Consider the following 7,560-nt stretch of genomic DNA (forward strand, 5'->3'; position numbering starts at 1 on the left):
GTTGCCCAAAAGGGGTGGTGAAATCCAGGTGGGAATTTCGTAAGTGTTGCATCTTGATCTAAATCGAGCCTCTGTCGTGACTTCGAGTCTTATTATAATTGTTGATGTTGTAACTCTCTGTAGACTTCGTCATTGCCTTTTAGTGCTGTTCTATTGTTGTTCAGGTTTTCGAGCCTATGTTTTTGCCATCGCTGTTTCTGGACTTTGCTGTTGTTGAATACCGAGATATCTTATTAAAAGACAAAGGTTTGTCCGTACTGTAGCAGTTGCTGGTTGACAGAAGTCAAATCGTTAGAACGAACAAAAAATCTAAGATGAAACGATTGAACGAGGGAAATAAAACGTTTTGAAGAAAATTAAAAGAAAGATTATACAAATATATTTTTCAATTGTCGTTATCTTATGTGGAAAGTAGCTTGCATTATTCTAAAAGAAAAACCTCCACTTCAGATACCTTGTATGCAAGAAAAATCCCATCTTTGAAAGACGTCAGGTTTTGTGTTGTGCCTTAAAAGCGGTACATATCATCTCTCCAGGACATTTTACGATTGTATATTTTATTAAAATCAGTTTTCAGGGGGAATTTCAGCTGTGGAAAACCGTTAATGGATATCACGCGAGTACCTTACCATACATCTTCCTCCTCCTCCTCCTCCTCCTCCTCCTCCTCCTCCTCCTCATCTTCTTCCTCCTCCTCCTCATCTTCCTCCTCCTCCTCCTTCCTCCTCCTCCTCCTCCTCCTCATCTTCCTCCCTTCTTCCTTCCTCCTCCTCCTCCTCCTCCTCCTCATCTTCCTCCTCTTCTTCCTCCTTCTCCTCTTCTTCCTCCTCCCCCTCCTCCTCCTCATCCTCCTCTTCTTCCTTCTCCTCCTCATCTTCCTCCCTTCTCCTCCTCCTCCTCCTCCTCCTCCTCCTCCTCCTCATCCTCCCCTCCTCCTCCCCATCTTCCCCTCCTCTTCTTCCTCCTCCCCATCTTCCCCCTCCTCTTCTTCCTCCTCCTCTTCCTCCTCCTCCTCCTCCTCCCTCCTCTTCTCCTCCTCCCCCTCCTCCTCCTCCTCCTCCCCCTCCTCCTCTCCTCCTCCTCCTCCTCCCCTCCTCCTCCCTCATCCTCCTCTTCCTCCCTTCTCCTCCTCATCCTCCCTCTCCTCCTCATCTTCCTCCTCCTCCTCATCCTCCTCCTCCTCCTCCCCTCCTCCCCATCTTCCCCCTTCTCTTCTCCTTCCACCTCCTCCTCCTCCTCCTCCCTCCTCCTCCTCCTCCTCCTCCTCTTCTTCCCCCCCTCCTCCTCCCCCTCCTCCTCCTCCCTCCTCCTCCCCTCCTCCTCCTCCTCCTCCTCCTCCTCCTCCTCCTCATCATCATCATCATCATCATCATCGTTATTGATATAATTATTGTTATTTTTCTTATTTCTATTCCCAAATACAAAAAGAGAGAGAGGAAGCCGAGAGAAGCGAACAGGAACAGAGCGGCGTAAAGATGAATAATCAAGCATCAGTATTTCCTTCCGTGAAGAGCGATGCATACTGTGCCGTTAAAAGGATCCTCGTGTCGTAAGGCATTCTGCATATTCGGATACAGTAATGATGGAGGATTATTCCATTGGAGGGGTGTTTTGTAACCTGGTATGGTAACGGCGTATGGGGCCCTGTAATGGGATACAGTGACGGGTGAAGTGGGTTGCGTGTTCGGATACAGCAGCAGCGATGAATGGGGTTCTGTGTTTCATATCCGAACATGGAAGCAGTTAAGGGAATTCCATATAGGAATATGTTCCGTAGGGGGATAGTGCCGTCAGTGCACCTCACGGGGTGCACTGTAGGTGTTACTTAAGGTTCTTTGCAGCGTCCCTTTGGCTCCTAGCTGCAACCCCTTTCGTTCCTTTTACTGTACCTCCATTCATATTATCTTCCTTCCATCTTGCTAGCCACCCTCTCCTATCAGTTATTTCATAGTGCGACTGCGAGGTTTTCCTCCTGTTACACCTTTCAGACCCACCTACTCTCATTTTCCTTTCCAGCGCTGAATGACCTCATAGGTTCTAGTGCTTGGCCTTTGGCCTAAACTGTGTATTCCATTCCATTCCACATAGGAATATGGTAACAGTCAGGGTAGAATGCAGTGACAGATGCAAGAATACAGTAACGGTAAAAACGGGTATATTGTGAGCTGTTCAAGGCTCTTCGTTGGGTGAGCCGGTAGAGCTGCCGACTGTCACACGATGGTACCGGAGTTCAATTCCCCCGGCCGGCTGATTAAGATAAGCGTTAGAGGAATTTATTTCTGGTGATAGAAATTCATTTCTCGCTATAATGTGGTTCGGATTCCACAATAAGCTGTAGGTCCCGTTGCTAAGTAACCAGTTGGTTCTTAGCCACGTAAAATAAGTCTAATCCTTCGGGCCAGCCCTAGGAGAGCTGTTAATCAGCTCAGTGGTCTGGTCAAACTAAGGTATACTTAACTTTTTTGTGAGCTGTTCAGGTCTGCTTTACCCAGTAATCATTCACTTGTAAACTGGTTTTCCGCTGTTCTCTGTTAATTGTCAGCTCTGTTGTGTCCAGTATATTGTACAAAGCTTCTGCGATTGTTTTGGGCGACTAAGCGTTGAATGACATTGCACATGAGATGGGAATCACACTCTGCGAGAACCAGGAGGTCTCAGGGATCTCCGACTCCTTTAAAGCGAAAAGAGAAGAGATAAAATGTGTATGGTCAAGGGGTCGACGACCCCGAATGAAAGGCCACCAATGATTAAAGAAGGCGGCGTGAGATGAAAGCGCAAGAGTCATAATCACCTTCCCAGGACTGCCGGGTCGAGGAGCTTTCTTTCCGTCGGAGTTGTCCCTCCCAACTCCAGCCTCCTCAATAATTAATTCCGTGCGCTTATTTGGACACTGTGACACTTGCAGGCTTATTTTGGGAGTTGAGGAGAGTCGCTGAGTGCAGTGGGGTCTCTGTCTTCTTTTATTTCCCAGTTCGTTCATATCCACTTCTTTTCTAAGTAGAAGATACTTCATATATGAAACAGTGGTTTTCTAAGCAGGAGATGCTTCATACATGAAACAGTGGGCGGAAATATAAGATATTCGTCTAAAATAATATGGTCTTAGCGTCGGTTGTTTTCTAATCAAAGGAGATTGGTAACGTTCGTTTTAAACAATGCATGAATGCGTGATTGTCGCAATGACATTGTTATCCGGCATACAAACCTCATCTTCAAGAGGACTGCTATATATATTAGTTATGTAAGACATCTTCAAGAGGACTACTTTATTAGTTATCTAAGACATCTTTAAGAGGACTGCTCTATTAGTTTTGTAAGACATCTTCAAGAGGTTCCGTTCTCATTAGCACTCTGCTGCCGCGAAAGACATCGGCCATAAGAGGAATCTATTTCTAGTTACAGAAATTCATTTCTTCAAGAGGACTGCAATATTTGTAGGTCCCGTTGCTAAGTAACATGGTTCAGCCACGTGGGTATATCTAATCTTCAGCAGCACTCTGCTGGCCGCTGTTTCAGCTCAGTGGTCTGGTTAAACTAAGGCCAATAACTTTTCTTCAAGAGGAATCTATTTCTGGTGACAGAAATCTTCAAGCTATACTGCTATTTGGATTATCTAAGACATTTCCAGAGGTCTGCTATGTTAGAGGTAAGACATGGTTCTTAGGACTGTAAATTAGTTATCTAATCCTTCAGGGACTGCCCTCTATATTAGTTATTAAGACATCTTCAGTGGTCTGGTTAAACTAAGGTATCTAAGACATCTTCAAGAGGACTGCTATATTAGTTATCTAAGACATCTTCAAGAGGACTGCTATATTAGTTATCTAAGACATCTTCCAGAGGACTGCTATATTAGTTTTCCAAGACATCTTCAAGAGGACTGCTATATTAGTTATCTAAGACATCTTCCAGAGGACTGCTATATTAGTTATCTAAGACATCTTCCAGAGGACTGCTATATTAGTTATCTAAGACACCTTTCAGAGGACTGCCATATTAGTTATCAAAGATATCTTCCAGAGGACTGCCATATTAGTTATCTAAGACATCTTCCAGAGGACTGCTATGTTAGTTTTCCAAGACATCTTCCAGAGGACTGCTATATTAGTTATCTAAGACATCTTCCAGAGGACTGCTATATTAGTTATCTAAGACATCTTCCAGAGGACTGCTATATTAGTTATCTAAGACATCTTCCAGAGGACTGCTATATTAGTTATCTAAGACATCTTTCAGAGGACTGCCATATTAGTTATCTAAGACATCTTCCAGAGGACTGCCATATTAGTTATCTAAGACATCTTCCAGAGGATTGCTATATTAGTTATCTAAGACATCTTCCAGAGGACTGCTAAATTAGCTATGTAAGACATCTTCAAGAGGACTGCTATATTAGTTATCTAAGACATCTTCCAGAGGACTGCTATATTAGTTATCTAAGACATCTTCCAGAGGACTGCTATGTTAGTTATCTAAGACATCTTCCAAAGGACTGCTATGTTAGTTATCTAAGACATCTTCCAGAGGACTGCTATGTTAGTTATCTAAGACATCTTCAAGAGGACTGCTATATTAGTTATCTAAGACATCTTCCAAAGGACTGCTATGTTAGTTATCTAAGACATCTTCCAGAGGACTGCTATGTTAGTTATCTAAGACATCTTCAAGAGGACTGCTATATTAGTTATCTAAGACATCTTCCAGAGGACTGCTATGTACTGGTAGGACTTTACAGTATTTACATTAGAGTAACATTACAAACATACTGACGGTCATGAACAATACTCACACCTAAGGTCAGTGCTCATTTGCACATATTGCTTATAGATTATATATATATATATATATATATATATATATATATATATATATATATATATATATATATATATATATATATATATATAATATATATATATATATATATATATATATATATATATATATATATATATATATATATATATATATATATATATATATATATATATATATATATGCAGGCAGGCCCACGCCTTTCTTGTAGTCACAGGTAAACTACCGTCCTTGCATCTAAACATTTTACTTATTTAATGCGACATAAAATGGATCGAATTTATTCATGCCTTGGCTGATATTCATATTCTCACAAAAACTTTCCTTTGGAAAGCATGACTCTACAATATATCGTTGGAATAAACTGTCTTTTTAACGCTGCCCAAATGATGGCATGGTTGTTTTCACAAACATAAACAAAAAATCTAGTATTCTCTTGTGCATATCTTTACGCCGTTGCAAAAAGAGGAGCTTGAAACTTTAATATTTTATTGATTAGTGATTGATAAATCATGCTGTTCTGCATATCTTTACGCCGTTGTAAAAAGAGGCGCTTGAAACTTTAATATTTTATTGTTTAGTGATTGATAAATCATGCTGTTCTGACCTGACGCGGGCAGAGCAAAAATCATATCGTTGCAGATTAAGAATCCGTAAAGGGAGCTCTTCCGAAACACAACAGCGGGCAGCAGTATTGACAATGTTTTACGAGTATGAACGACTTCGGGGGTTATACGAAACGCCGGCAGCAAAAACTAGTTGTTTGCTGATCAGTGGATCCTGAACTACGGCGATCCGAGAGGAAGCGCCCTGAGCAGAGGTCGCTTTCCCCCGGGCATCGAATCTTAATAAGGCGTTCATCGTCTGAGTAGCTTTCGTGTTGGCTAAAGAAGAGATGTTTTATTCTCGGGTAAATAACTGTAAGATTTTTAAAGCTTATATAAATTAATACATGATGTGCTGTACATGAATGTGGGTCTTGTTCCGAAATGGTGATCGCATTCCGTACCTCAGAGAGAGACAGAAAAGTTAACTTGAAGATTTTATCCACTCAACCTTCCTATCCCCAGACGAAGCTATAGTGCCTCATTCTTATGAGATGGAACCCAAAGAATTGCAGAATACATATGTGCTTATAACATGCACACACACACACACACACACACACAAATCCAGTATTTTCATATTCGTGGAATCTCTGGTACTATAAGCCCTGCTGTTGCCACCGTAGAATTGCTTAGAAATCCACAATTACGATCTAATTACTACTCAAGCGTTATGCCCACGGCACACTGGTCTGTGGGTCTACCTGTCATTTCAATTCTCATTTTCAGCTCGCAGAACAATGAGCAGCCAGAGAGGGTGCAGTATTTAAAGCCTCACAATTCTGGACTTCACAATATGGAAGCCAAAGGTTCAACCAGGGTGTTTATTCAAAAGCATAATTCATATTTTCTTCCGAGTCAATCTGAGATTTTCTAAGAGAAGAACGAGTAAATCAGACAAAGTAATTGGACGTGACATAAAAAGCTAGAACGTAGAAAGCGTCGATTTGTATATTATTTCATTAAACTAAGGAGTTTAATTTATGACTGATTTTATGAAATTATTAACAGTTAGATATCTCACTTATTCAGCTTTTAGCTTTTTTAGGCAGAGAGAGAGAGAGAGGTTTATCACTAATTTGTTATCTTTTCTTTCATTGGTTTATAATGAAAGGAGAACAAGAAAGTGGTAAAATAAAGGATGAATGCTATTAAGAGTAAAATTTAAAAAAAAACATGTATAATATAGCAAGGAAAAACACCTACATTCCATGTTTAATCAGGACCGATTTTTTCGAGCGAGTCGAAGCGTTACGTTAGAATTATCCTGTTTGCTCTTCCTAATGACGTAACATTAGTGACCTTGAGAGTTTTTGGAGGGTAGAACATTACGAGTGTTTGTTCATCAGTAGCCTACACCCTCCCCCCCCCACCACCACCACCACTCCCTCTCCCTACTCGAACATTGGTCTTCATTTTAGTTTGCCAGGAGATTCAAGGTAGTGAAGCTGTAGGAGTAGAACCCGTAGAGTTTTACGGGCTTATAAGCAGTGACAGATGACTAGAAAATTGATGACTACAATTAACTCCTTCAGTTTTCATTTCCATTTCATTAATACCCGTGCTATATATGGGTGCTTACCGTTTTAATCTCCTCTCTCTCTCTCTCTCTCTCTTCTCTCTCTCTCTCTCTCTCTTTCTTCATGTCTTTCTTTCTTTCTTTGCTTTTTTTCTATCTATTTCATCCTTTCTTTTCTTTCTTTCTTTTTTTCCATTCTTGCTCTGTTTCTCTTTCTTTCTTTCTCTCTTTCTCTCTCACTTCTCTTCTTTCTTTCTTCATTTCTCTTGCTTTCATTTTCATATTAATTTGAAATATATAATATTATAATATATATATATATATATATATATATATATATATATATATATATATATATATAGCGGCAAAATATATATATATATCAAAACCATATATATACATACATACATACACAAAATTTACTTGTTCTTTATATATATATATATATATATAAAGATATCCCTCATCTATTAAAAATTTTAGTGCTAATGTGCATTTTTCAATAAAACAATGAAAATGTACTCTCAAGATCTCCTCTGTAAAACTAAAAGCTCATTGTTGTTAAAATTCCGTGGCCACTTGTGACAACTTTTATACATGCCAAATCAGAACCCACTAAAA

This window comes from Macrobrachium rosenbergii, chromosome 13 (assembly GCF_040412425.1).
Source record: "Macrobrachium rosenbergii isolate ZJJX-2024 chromosome 13, ASM4041242v1, whole genome shotgun sequence".
Lineage (NCBI taxonomy): Eukaryota > Metazoa > Arthropoda > Malacostraca > Decapoda > Palaemonidae > Macrobrachium > Macrobrachium rosenbergii.